This window comes from Sebastes fasciatus, chromosome 20, assembly GCF_043250625.1.
Source record: "Sebastes fasciatus isolate fSebFas1 chromosome 20, fSebFas1.pri, whole genome shotgun sequence".
Taxonomy (NCBI): Eukaryota; Metazoa; Chordata; class Actinopteri; order Perciformes; family Sebastidae; genus Sebastes; species Sebastes fasciatus.
The window spans coordinates 16,021,890-16,036,232 of record NC_133814.1 but is presented as its reverse complement, the minus strand read 5'-3'; the positions used below and the strand labels follow the sequence as shown (position 1 = coordinate 16,036,232).

The following is a 14,343-nucleotide window of genomic DNA, read 5'->3' as shown; positions in this document are numbered from 1 at the left end:
CAAGTATGTTTTATTGAGAAATAACAGTGTTAAAGTAAACATCATTTTGTTGAGTTGAACTGAAGATAAAGGGAGATCAGGTCCTGTACTTTTAGACCCACTATACTTTCTTTTTTCTTTTCAGTCAGGCAGCAGCCAGGGCAGCTATCTTACGGGTCTCTTTGGAGAAAAAGTGGGTGGCGTTGTTGCATGTAGGCATGGAGAGAGAGAGAGAGAGAGAGAGAGGAGCAAACTGCTCTCCATGATGACAGCTGATCGTACCGAGCCACCGGGACCACCGAGGACCTTTCTTACTGTCAACATGTTTTATTGACCTTCACTGTTAGAATAAAGAATCGATTTCCTGGAATAATGACGCGTCTGCGCTCAGATCCTCAGCTGAAAGGAGAGTAGACGCTCAGGAAAAAAGTTGCGACCAACCAACCAACCAACCACATCATCACCAGGCTGAAGTTGGATATCTAGTCTGACTGGACCAATCCCACATTCTTCACACTTTATAGGTAAGAGACTTCTTCTATGAGCTAAAACAAAAACAAAAAAACTTTTATCATAGGATTAAAGTTTTGTATTAACACATTAATATGCTTTTACATCTACAAGCATTACAAGATTCAAGATTCCCTTTATTGTCATTATTGTGTAGTACAACGAAATTATATTGTGACAATCCCATAGGTGCTGATGAAAAGATAATACAATAAAAAAAGAGATAGTGCAGTTTAAATATTAAAAATATAAAAGATTATACAATAAAAAAAAGATAGTGCAGTATAAATATTAAAAATATAAAAGAAAATACAATAAAAAAGAGAGAGTGCAGTATAAATATTTAAAATATGAAAGATTATACAATAAAAAAGTGATAGTGCAATATAAATATAAAAAATATAAAAGATAATACAATATAAAAAAGAGATAGTGCAGGATAAATATAAAAAATAATACAATAAAAAAAAGAGTGCAGTATAAATATTAAAAATATAAAAGATACTACAATATAAAATATAAAAATACAATATGTATATGATTATGTATATGTATATTGATCCCTTACGTGCTAATGAGAGATAATACAATAATAAAAAAAGAGAGTGCAGTATAAATATTGAAAATATAAAAGATAATAAAATTTACGATATGAAAATACAATATGTATATTGATGAGATGACAGTTTTGCCAGATTATTGCACAGCAACAGATAATTATTGCACAGAGTGATCAGCATATGTTATTGCACATATCCGTAACAATAGTTTTGCAGTATTTACATTGCATAAAAGTGACACAAAAGTGACCAACGTGTTATTGCACATTTACATTGCACATGTTCAACTCAGACGGAGAGCCATGAGAGTAATAACACATGAATATGCTGCATTTTCCTCTTATTATACTTATTGGAGACGCTTTGTGCTGTGACAGGAGCTGAAAAGTGTTTTTTTTGTAACAGGATTTTATCCTCCCCAGTGTGAATACAGAGCTACTATGAGGCTATAACAGACTAATGACGTGATCTGAATGAGTAGTGATGGCTGTGGACACAAATGCTGCAGACCAAATAATCCCCCTGCTTGTCTGTCTTGTCACCTGTGGCTGCTGCTGCTGTCAGTTGTTCCACCATGTGAGAGACACTCCCAACACATAGTCCACTTCATTATACACTCACTGAGGGAATATTCTGGTCACACACACATTTAATATGGTGGTCTGGTCACAAGCACACTGTTATAACTGTTTTTCTCTACTCTTATTGTGCTCTATCTGATGATGACATGATATTGTATTACATACTATTATAATCAGTTAGAGGTGTAGTTCTGTGGCTTAATTAAAGGATAGAAATTACCAGACAGGAATGTCTGTTTCATTTAATTTAGCAAATTAAATACGTGACGGAACAAGATGCAACTTTAAAGCAAAGACCAGAAATGAATGAAATGCTGAGATATAGGGAACTGTATACATATAAAAAAGTTGTCTTACACCCCTTAAAGTCAACAAGGCCTTTGCGAGCCCCCATAAAGCTTCCACAGGTTGGGAATCAGCGCTGACTGTATAGCGTCTGTAGACTTTCAAGCTCTGACAGCAGCAGTCTGTAGGTCTGTTATGGAGTTGACTCAGACGCTTGGCGCAAAAAAGAGTCTGAAGCTGAATTATGTCCAGTTTGTCACTTGGACTGAGTCAGCTATCCAGATTTAGTGGAACAGGCATGGAGCTGCAAAGCGATGCACAATATGGGCTGAATATGGACCAAATATTCTCTGCTAAGGCTGACAACCACATTAATGTATGACTTTTTAATGATGTAATTATAGCCATAGTAGATAGATTATAGCTATAGTTATTATAGGAGGAATCTCGCAAACACAATGCTCACTGTTTAAATATGGCAAAGAAACAGATTGCCTCTTTCTCTCTCTTCTTCAGCATTTATCTCTGTATGTTGAGCCGTGACATGATGCCCACATGTTTGTTCTATTAGCACAATACAGTATGTGCCTACGCCATGATGTCATTTAACACACTGCTTTAGTCATCGTGGAGCTCTGGTTCGTCCTATAAAGTGCGAAATCCAAAACAGCGACAGAACTGTAGATTAAACTTGTGCCGTTGTCGCTTGAATCTCCACTGCACGCCAGTTTATCGTCATCCTCCATGTTTGTTATCATGTTCTGTTCCACATGTGCATGTTCATAAACAAAGGGAATGAATATTTGGTTTGGTTTCTGCTCTTCTGCTGCAGTGTCAGTGTTATGAGTCACAGTGTTTTGGTACTGGCACACGCCATATTTTTCCATGCCTGCAGGGATCCAACCAGCAATCTCTATGTGAAAAATGAAAGAAACTTGTCCTGTCATGTGTACCAGGACTCTGCATACCTGGCAAACCCCTTTGCTTCTTTAACTTACACTAATCAAGGGTATCTTTCTCTCTTCTATTGACCTGCTTTTGAAACATCCTTCACTCTGAATTATTCAACACTTGCATCCGGGTCCTGTGTCACTACTAGGTGACAAAGACACTTGAGCTGTTTGTGTCAGTTTGCATGTCACAAACACTGTGCAGTAGCTGTCTCCAATTAATCCAGTGAAACGTGTCATTGTGTATATTGTAACAGCGACATAGAGTATCACTGTGATGTGATTATAATTGCAACCAACCGAAGGCACTCGAAAAATAAAAATAGCAATAATAAAAATAACTTCTTGATGCATGGGAAAATTCTAAATGTCATCCTATATTACGTAATACGCCATCATTTCACAGACATTAAAAAAAAAAGAACATTCCTTACGTTCTTTGCTGGCAGCACAGTATTAGTTTGGCTGAATAGGCAGGAAAAGGCAGGAGAATTAACTTGATTTAAACTGGATGTGAAAAGCGGGAGGTGGAGTTTAGTGCCAATATGAGCAGAGACTGCAAAGAGAGGGGATGAAGCATGACCATGGCTCATCAGATATCATAATAAGAGGGTTATTTCAGCATAGCAGTGCTTAGCTGACACGTGGACTTTGCATTTTGGCTCCAGGCTCACTGAAGTTAATCATATGGTTCAGTGTATAAGAGAGAGAGAGAGAGGAGGAGAGTATTTGGTGATGTCTAAATATGTTTTTAATGAGCTGTGAAGATTGGACCAGACAGAGAAAAAGCCATGAAGACAGAGAGACATGGTTGCATGAAGACAGACTAAACAAGGAAAGCACTTCATCAAGGCTCAGTCTTCTGCCCAGTTAGTTAGCTGGTACTGTCAGATTTACCATGCTACTGGGCACTGGGGCTGCTTGATTATGGCCCAAATCATAATGATGATTATTTTGGTCAATATTGAAATCCCGATTTATTTAACGCAATTACTCATTGACTTTGGAAACACTATGCATTTAGAAAGATTTTTTTTTTAAATGCATCAATCTGGTGCACTTTGAGATCTAAAGTAAGAGGCTAGACCTAGGACGAACTTTTGCTCTAGTAAACAATTTAAACACATAAGAATGCTGGTTATATAGATATGAATGGTGAAAAAGTCGCACCCAGAATGCATGGTAAAAGTAGACAGAGTCCGTGTGTCAAGATGGGCCGGGTGGGTTTGCCGATATTGCCGCACTGAGGACAGTCCGTCCCGGTTGACAGGCGAGCGAGGATCTCTCGCCGTAGGGAGAGAGGGCACGGAGGCATCGAGGTCCAGGCGATGGGTGCTGTAGCGCCACCTTCACCCTGGGCTTTTCCAAGCTGACCTAAAGCCGTTCGCAGGGCACCACTATGGAGGAAATACGCCTGGCGATGGCCAGCCGAGTTCCCACAAGGGGATCCATCTATACCTGACCTGCCGAGCGGGGCGAAAGCGCACTGCTGTAAAGGAAAGGGTTGTGCTGGATTTAAAAAACTTTTTTTGACTTAAACTTTATTGGAATGGTCATATACATACAGGTAAATACATGAAATTTGACCTCTGTATTCAACCCATCCTAACAAAACGAGAACGTCATTGTGAAACGGAACGCTGCACAATAACTGTTTTTTGTCGATTATCTTGTTTTCATAATCATTGGAAGCCAAAATTGTAATTGCCTTACTGGGTAGATGATACATTCCTTAAATAAGTAGCATAAATTTGCTTTGATAGACATAAAAGGTTCAATTGCCATCACCCTTAGCTAATGACCCTTTGACCCCCATACTGTATTTGACATTCTGCAACATACGTAGAGATACTTTGCAGTTTACTTGTCAGTGACTTGAGACTTAAAGCTGGACTTTGCTCTCCTTGCTAACATCCTTATACAAATTAAAGTGAGTGTGTTGAGTATCTTGGTACCTATGCCAAATATGATAAATAGCTGTTTTATGATCTTATAAAAATTGAATGGCGATAATATCTGTGTGGACAGCAGTTTTATGGACCATAGAGACTTCTGTTGAACTTTTACACCATAATAAGCTTTATTTAATTATGTAAATTGTTTCTGAAACTGAGAGCAAATCATGTGAGTTTTCTCACATATCTGCTTGTTACGTATGAGAACATTTCAAGATAGCACTGCCAGTGTTTCGGGCTCCGTTTCTGAATTCATATGGAGCTGGTTTACAGTCCTGTGTGTAGATTATTTCAGGCCAGGCCCAGTGAGCCGTCCCAAGAGCTGATTCACAAAACCACGTTGGCAGTCTCTTGTCAATGTCCTCAATTCACACTGAACTGTTTAACTGTTTGGGAAGAAAATGTGAGAATTTAGCGTTTGGATGGATTTCGCCCCGAAAAAGAGCACACTTTTTTCACCCTCCATGATGAATTGATCATGTTTCTGCAGGCATGTCATGATGTGATTCCAAGGGGGGAGATCAGTTATGTAACCGCTCATATGCAAACTATTAGAACAGGGCCCAGCCATGTTTTCAGGGGGGCGGCATATCCTCGGGCACCTCTGGGGGTTCTCTCAGGGAAAACCCTCCGCCGTCCAAACAGATCCCTGTAACCGTGACAACGCCGTCTCTGCCCTCTGAGCTCAGACATCCGAGCTGTCCTCCTCTTCGCTGTGGAAATGTTTATTCAAAAGAGCAGTTCCGCCCAGTGTGTGTAGCTATGTGTTAGTGTGTGTCATGAAAGCCATTAATATTCAACACGTGCATGCTTGAGAAAGAGACAAATATGCAAAAGAGAAAGAAGTTAAAGAAAGGGATGAAATGGAGTCCGAAAAATAAGCACATTCCTGTGAGGGATGCCTGTCTGCTCGCCAAACTGCAGAGATGCCAAGTGAATGAAAATGTAAAAGACGAAGGTGGACGTAGAGCGATGGATGAGCCAAAAAGAGTATTTCCAGTCTTTTTCCACGGACCCACCCAGGGTTTTCCCCTAGACTCATGTAGCAGCAGCAACACATCTTGCTCTAATGTTAGCAAAGTTACAATCTGGAGAAGTATTTCAACTCGTATAAATGAGGCAGTATGCAGAATAGAAACACAGTTTTGCTGTTTCTAAAGCAACGTTTTTGTCCTGACAAGATGCAAACAAGACAGGACAGCTGTGGAAGTACAGAGGTGTGGAAGATGACTCAGCTCATTGAGTAGCCAGGGATTATTTTATTATTTGATTTGGACAACCCTCCCAGTGTGCCAGCTGTGTCCAGTCCTTATGCTAAGCTAAGATTCACACCATTCTCATTTAGCATCCACTCCAGAAACTTTTCTTGAACGCTTTTTAGGATTTTCTGCCATTCTCCAAGCTGCTGCTCTGTCGCTACGGTCTCTCCCGTATGGTAATTACTCTCACTGCCAGAAGGAGGAGAGAAAAGTACCGCACTCCAGCTTTAACGCCGAATTCATACCAGAGCAGTGGCGAAGTGCGGCCTGCAGCGCGCTGCCATGCAATGTCTATGAAAAGCTGCGGCGGCCGTAAACAAGCTCAACGAGTCGTGGCCGTTTGACTCTGCGGCGAAGTGCGGCCAAACATCAGTTGGGAAAAGTTTAACTTTTAGTGGCGAAGTGCGGCCAGAGATTACCCACAGCCATGTGACTCCTGTGACATGTTGACCTATGTTACAAAAAATGTCTTCCCGCTTGAAATACATGAATACGCAGAAAAAAAATTTCATTATTGCGGCAAATTCAGCGTAACTCTGGGCAAAGTAACAATACTGTAGTTTCCAAAATGTCAAACTATTCCTTTAATTGTATTGTCTAAACCACATTATTTTAAAGTTGAAAAAAAAGAGGTGAATGTTAACTCTATTACCTGAAAATTGGCTATATTTCAAAATAATTTGGTGAGAAAACGTCATCATAACTGATATGTATGATAAAAATAAGAGCTAAAATAAGTTAAAATAACTGATCTCCCTTCACAGTTAACCAGATTGAGCTCCGAGCGTCGTTAAATTAAATGTGTAAATTCTGCAATTTTTACAGTTTTTTTTATGTAGCTACAGTCAGGGAGGATTTCCGTCTCAAGGTGGACAACACTGAGTGGGAAATGGACAATATTGGTCTGATGCATTCGCAAACTGATACGTCACCCAAACAACCACAGAAGTCAGCATTCTGTTTGGGCTATTTTAAATAAAAAGGAACAGTCCTTCCTGTTTCTTTATGTAAGCAATTCAAATTGATGGTGGCCTTGTGACAAAATAGGCTTTGTCTCCACTACGGTGACTGTTTGTATTGAAATGCAGAGCTGGCATGTTAGTGTACAGTACTGTATGTCTGCATGCTCTCTGTGTATGTGTTTACTGTTTGCATGTCTGAGTGGAACGGGACAGCTTCGCCAAATATTTCAACAGAGTTTGGCGTCTTTAGACATTTGACTCAGCTCGCCAGATGTGTTCTTTTCATCCAGCTGGCTGAGGCCACGTCGTGATGCCTCATCTGGTTGAAATGCACTTTAAAGCCAGGCGGCTCTCTTCACTGTCCTGCGTTTTACTTGTTGTTTAGCACAATGTCATTAGAGCAGAATGTGGTACCATACTATATATTGATTTTTGAGGAGGATTGCCTTTAGAAGATGACATGAACGGCAGAAACTGGGTTGCCTGCTACAAAGGCCCCCGGGCTGCTTTTGAACTCAGAAAATGACATGGTATGTGGTTAGAACTGAATCAATTAGTCGATTAATCGATTACTGTAGTCACTTGACAGAATATTTATCAACTATTTTGACAAACTATTTACAATTTAAGTATTTTTTAAGCAAAAATACCAAACATTTCCTAGTTTTAGCATCTCATTTATATGATTTGTTACTTTCTTTGTCTGATGTGACAGTAAAATGAATATCTTTGGATTGTGGAACTTTGTTCAGACAAAATAAGCAATTTCAAGACGTAATCATAGACTGTATATAAGAACTGGATGTAGTCACCCTGACCTCACCCATTGGTTTGTGGACTGCCGTTTTGAAGCCTTGATTTCGGCATTTTGGCCGTCACCATCTTGGTTTTAGGCTGTTGCCGTCTTTGCAACCAAAAGTGACACGAGAGGGTGGAGCTAAGTACAACCAAACACTGAATAAGAATTTTTAGTTGACCAAAAATGTTCTAATTAACTTTGTTCAACTGAGAACACACTGTGAAAGATTTAAAGTTGTAAGAAGAAAACACGAACACTCAATACCTCGGTAGCGACCTGTCAATCACAAGGTAGCCACGCCCTAAAGCATACCCTGCTTTATGGTCTATTTGACTCTAAATGGGACCATAATTTACTAAATGAACATCATGCTGTGTTGAAGAAGACTTGAAACTAGCGATTGAGACCATAAACTTGTGTTTACAATGTTTACTGAGGTAATAAATCAAGTGAGAAGTAGGCTCACTATCTCATAGACTTCTATACAATCAGACTTCTTTTTGCAACCAGAGGAGTCGCTGGCTAGTAGAAAGAATGCAGGTTTAAGGCAATTCCGCATTGGCTTCACTTTTGGTTGCCCGCTGGATGTAACCAAGAGCTTTAAGACATTTTTAAGACTGACATTTTATAGACCAAGTATATAAATATATGGTGTGGATTACAGTAGACCACCAAGCCAGCAGAATGCATATGGGTTTATGTGTGTATACTGTTTGACACATTATTTACCAGTCACAGAGCATAAAGTTTTATGTTGGTTCAGATCTCAACCATTTTAGCCAACATTTATTTATTCCTGCTTTGGTTCATTACATTTTATTTGCAATGGGAAAAAAATAATAATAATATCCAAATTGGTTATGTCATTATTCTACAGTGGGTCTGTGGGCCACAAACAGATGGTTAGAAAACCACATGACTTGTGTTGACAACTGTCAGCCATACAGAGCCCTCTCATTCTCCCCCTCCTCGTCCCCCCTATCACATGTGCTGAAAGACTAGACGGTCAAAAGAAAAGCAACAGATGTCCCACAGTTTTTAATATCCAGAACCGTCCACTGGCCGGTCACCTGCTCTGGGGATGTTGTTTCGAGGTGAATGCATTTCAGTGGACTCAGCACTCTGGATGGGAGGACCAACACTGACTGCAGCACAGTAAACAATCAGTATCAAAAGACATCAGCTGTCATCCAGCCCACTCCAGAGGCTTCTACCAGTCCGTGTGCACGTGCCAGTCTGCCACTCCAGTATATGTGAATAGGATGAATGTCACACTGGTCGTCCTGGCAGGCAGACAGATAATGAGGCAGCGGCTTCATTGTTGGCATCAGATGACCCTGTTAAATAAAAGGTACAGGCAGTCAGCAGATCCCACTTCCTCCACTCTGTATCCACACTAACACACAGTGTTTCAGCACTCGCCCTGCCGTACCTGTAGAGGCAAACCTGAGATGCCTTGCAGCAAAGGCAAAGGTGGACCAGTTAGGACAGTTATACAATTATGACTAGAAGGGCAAGGCTGTTTCCATAAGACAAAAATAACGCGTGTATCCACCCCATGATTCAGATCTGCTCCAAAATGTAATGGGTTCTTCCTTGGCCCATGCTTCACCTTTCTACCAATGAAAACGGGACCAGTCATTTTTCTGTAATCCTGCTAAATAAAAAAAAATAAAAAACTGAAAACATTACTTTCCAAAAGTCAGATAGTGAAAAGTCAACTTCGAAGTAAAGTTGCCTAGTTTTTATAGAAAACAAATGTCGATTTAGCTCACACTTATTAAGATATTACAATAGTTTTGGGCAAACCTAAAGAGAACAGATGCTAGTAAACAGAGAGCATGTTCACCAGACAGCAGCCAAATCTCTTTGTTGTGGTTTTGCCAAGTCACAGAATTAACGTTAATTAACAACAGATGACATATCCTGCCAAATCAGCAGTCATGGTTTTTTAACTGTCACGTGCTACAGCTTTTTAAGACACTGTTAACTATGTAAGTTACAACGGAAATTGTGGCTTCTGCGACTTTGAAAATTGCACTCTTTTAAATTAGGATTTTAATATAAAGATGGTTAATCGTTCAGCCCCCCATCCCACCCAGGGGTCTACTTAGTGTGATGTCATCCTCTTCAGACTATCTTTAGAAATTAATTAGATGTTGCATTAATTGGAGTGAAAAGACAGATGTTTTCCTGTATTTACTGCAGACTTTCCATCACATGCTTATCCTTGTTTGAATTGCATCATATGTGGATTAGTTATGTCTGGAAACACACAAACGCACATGCACAGGTAGTTTATTAAAGGGTGATGATGGTTTCAGGGCCGTGTCTCAGGTCAGACAGTTGGTGCTTTGTCCCCCCGTCAGCTGTGATGTGTGTGTATCTTATATACAGTGTGTGTGTGTGTGTGTGTGTGTGTGTGTGTGTGTGTCAGCTGTTGACTTAGCGGTCTGTCGTAGTCCCGTGACTTTCTCCAGGACGGTGCCAAGTGGCACACACACTAGTCCCACTCACACTGTCCCATTCACCCTCTCTCCCTAAAAAACTCACTCTTCTTCTATTATGTCATCAGTGTTGTTGAAGCGGTAGAAGACTTTAATCTTTGTTATTTAGGAGCCAGTATTCAAGCACTAAATTGAATTAGACAACGACAACCAAACTCTTATTCCTCTCTGGTGACGTTTGAAGATGCACAATGCCGTCTTGTTTTTTTTCTTTGCTGTTTAAATAGTTTCCTCTGTAGTCAGGAGTACTTTGTTCCAGGATACTTAGTCATGATCAGAGTCCCATTGCTTATCAAGACCTCATAAATCCTAATAGAAGAGACACACCTGTTTAAGTCTTGTTTCAGTGTGTGAAATGCCCCTTGTACTTTTTTCCGAGAAATGCCCTGCAGTGGCGGTTAAGAATGGAAGGACAGTCAATCTGTCATTTGTTCACTACCAACGTGGTTGAAACATTTCCTCCACACTCGCCTGCTACTCCTCCTGATGTGATCCTGATTTTCCCTCTCTTTTTTTTTTTAAATCCAAACAAAATGGTCCTCAGCTGGTGATGTTGTGAGTCAGAATGAGGCACACTGAAACATGCACAAAAAAGGCGTTTACAATGAGAGGAAGAAAAAAATCAATTGTGGCAATGTGAAACTGGTGTTTAGGTATTTGGATCCAAGAACTTCATAACTCGTCTGGCGTAATCTGGGAGTATGTTTTACATTTACATTTTTTGTATTGTACATCAGCAAGATGGTCCCTAATTAACGCTTGCTGCTACTTGATTTAATTTGTGCAGTGGAATTGTGTAATTGGCCTACAAGGTGTAGAATGAATGAGACTTAGCTGGATAGAAATTGAAACTAATTACTCTTGTCCTCAGTTGAATAGGTTGAGACATGTCGGAAGTAGGGCTCGGCCTTATAGGGATGTTGTATAGACATTAAACTAGAGTTCATCAAGGTTACATTCAAGGTTACACACTGAAGCTTAACATTGTGCTATGCCAGTGATACACAACTTAAACAAGCCAAATCTGGCCCATGATAGGGTGCCGGGTGACCATTTTTTCAAATTCACAATGAAAATAAATCGATTCACAATGGGATTTTTTATGCTTTTAATGTAAATAAGGTGCCAGAGTACATTAAAAAAACATCCAAAATAAACTAATAGAGCTTGTTTATCAAAAAAAGTGGGTGTCAACTTGAGCCAAGTCAATTTGGTTAATAAGTCAGTTCATTTGAAAATAAAGAATTTCAAAGAAAGATGACTTCTGGGCCTTTAATGTTTATTCATTTGATCTGATAAATTATTAATGTTTGTTTATTAACTGGCCCCTGACATCCTGTCATTTAGCAAAAGTGGTCCCCGGGCAAAGCAAGTTGAGTATCCCTGTCCTATAGTCAATATAAGCATATAATATAGCATTATATTAACACATTCCACCAATATTTAGTAGTTGTATAATATAACATGAGTGTACAGCCATGTCAGCAGCTCTGTGAGGCTGTTTACAGTGATGCTTTGAGCCAAATACTAATGTCATCTATGTTAACATGCTGATGTTTAGCAGCTGCATTATTTACTATGATCACCATCTTAGTTCAGTGTGCAGTAGCTTTTCATGTTGTTACTCATATGACACTGAATCATTTCACTATTTGCAAAAAACACAATTGTATTTATTTATTATTTATTTTAAGGGAATAGATTGATTTACTGTGTCGAACTTCTAAAAGATATGAGCTGATTTATGTGTCAGCTGTCCCGTGTAAAATGTTAATTGAATCATGTTCAACTACTGTGCGGGACCACAGTATCACTGTGTTTCCATCAGGCAGCTTGTGTTATGATCTGCCAGAGATCAGGGGGTAAAAGTCACCAAGCACAGGGGCCACTGACACACTGACAGATCCATAAATAACACTAAGGAGCTTGTCTGGCTGGATGCAAATCTGAGGATTAAGTTGAAGGAAGCTGCAGCCGCCCAGTGACTCTTCACAGGTCCTGGCTGGCGCTTGCAGCCAGTCACGTGTGGAAAGAGGTCTGGTTTTCTGGGTGTTGGTTGTAAGCTCCGCTGTGGAGCAGATGCAGTGAAGTCGTGAATTTGATACTGTTGATTTTCACCACATTCATTTCGAGACATTAATATAATTACTCTAAACAAAGTATGCATGTGAAAAGACGATTGCAATGTACAAAATGGATTTCACATGCAGTGAAACACACATTATGTTATCTCACACCACACACAGGAAGACAGAAATGAAGATGATGAAATATTTCCTACAAGCAATTTAAAGCTTTCTCTTCAACGCACATTAGTGGAGTTTTGAGAGACGTAACAATACCACTGTCATCCAAATTTAATTGATTATGGACACTGCAAATACATGCAGAAATGTGCTTCTAAAACAAACTGTAGATTGCAAGTGTTCGACTATCACTCATAGCATACTGTTTGTTTCATGTTGGTTTATGATCGGTTGGTCACATCGCACCAAAACACACTTCTCTATTTAACAACTCTGAAGTTGTTGTGGTTTGTAACACGTTTAGTTCGCTATGTATGGTGTGACTTTCTGTCGTGCTGTTTTCACCTCAATGCTGACTAGATTCCTGCTAATGTACCAATAAGGGCTGCACGATGTTGGTCACAACTGACATTGCAATATGTTTTTTCTGCTATATATATTGCAATATGAATAAAATACAGGAATATTCACCCTACCTGAATGGGTTAGCTACATTTTAAAGTTAAATGCTTCAATCTGGTGCACTTCAAGAGCAAAATTAGCAACAATAAGAGCCAGATAAACACTCTTATCTCTCAATTTAATCAGAAACACATTGGTTGTATAGATAATATCTATACCCAAAAGCGAAGCCAAAACTTTAAGCTGTTAGTTTTAGGAAGTGCTTGATCTGATATGCTGCAGCATTTTCGATGAGCAGATCACACATTTTAAACGTCAATATCGCAGCGATCATTTAATGTGATTGTGGGAAGCCAAAATTGTGATTGCGATTAATATTCGATTCATTGTGCAGCCCTACTTGATACACTGAGAAGAAATCCTTTGCAAAATTACACACATTTGTGTTCTTTTATTTATTTGTGAATGGCTGTCAGGAAAACACAGTCAGAACATTTTCAACCCTCTTAACTTGACAGTTTAAAGTGCCTTTTGCTCTCTCGGAGGGAGATGAGATATCTTTATTTACTTCTAACCCACCAAACACACAAGTTCATGCATTTCTGTCCAGAACTTCATCTTTCTAAAATGCTGTGAGGCTGTGAGTTGTTGGGAAGATCATTATCACTCACTGTTTCATGAAAAACATTTCTGAAAGATGGGTGATATGTGATTCACCTGTGTGCATGTCAGGACATGCAGCTATTGTTTCATTTGAACTGAGGATAAGCAGAAAGATGAAGAAAGGACATAAGAGGCTTTTGTTCCATTGAATAAATGCATACACAGCCTGTTTTAACCTCTACATGCACACCTCCCTCTGGCTTGCATTAGTTAAAGCCTTGGCTCTGGTTTCACTGTGGCTTTCACACTACGTGGTGTTGAGTTCACAGCCTTCTTCACTACTGAGCTGTGAGCACTAACTGCTTTTGTTAAGCAAAACAGTGCAGCTTAACCTTCACTGAGAAACCCAAACACATTCTTCCTTTCTTCTGTTGACGCTGGTCATATCTACGTCCACAACCACATGCAGGATAACCTGAGCCGCGTCTCTCCCCAGAGACGGTGGCACTGAAGTGGACTAGAGTCCCGATCCTCTCCCCCCCTCGGCTCCGTCGGCCCACTTTAACAGAGGCCCCATTGACTGAGGCGAACTACGGCCCTCTTCTCCCATTTCCCGTCTCTTTCAGCGTGTCCATCCCCACCTGTGGTTAGCCTGTCTCCAGATAATGATACACAGAGGCTGGTAGAATACTTATTAAATGCAATTTTTTTCTCATTTTGTGTGTTCGCTCATTTTGTTGCTAAT

At 39.8% G+C, this 14,343-nt stretch overlaps 1 protein-coding gene across 1 annotated transcript in view; it reads left to right on the top strand.

Annotated features, from left to right (window-relative positions):
• Positions 1-371: 371 nt before the first annotated feature.
• Positions 372-14,343, top strand: part of dnmbp (dynamin binding protein) — a 52,917-nt gene continuing 38,945 nt past the window's right edge. Inside the window, exon 1 of the mRNA XM_074620716.1 lies at positions 372-503. The gene's annotated coding sequence lies outside the window, so the exon portion shown is untranslated. The remainder of the gene's footprint in view (positions 504-14,343) is intronic.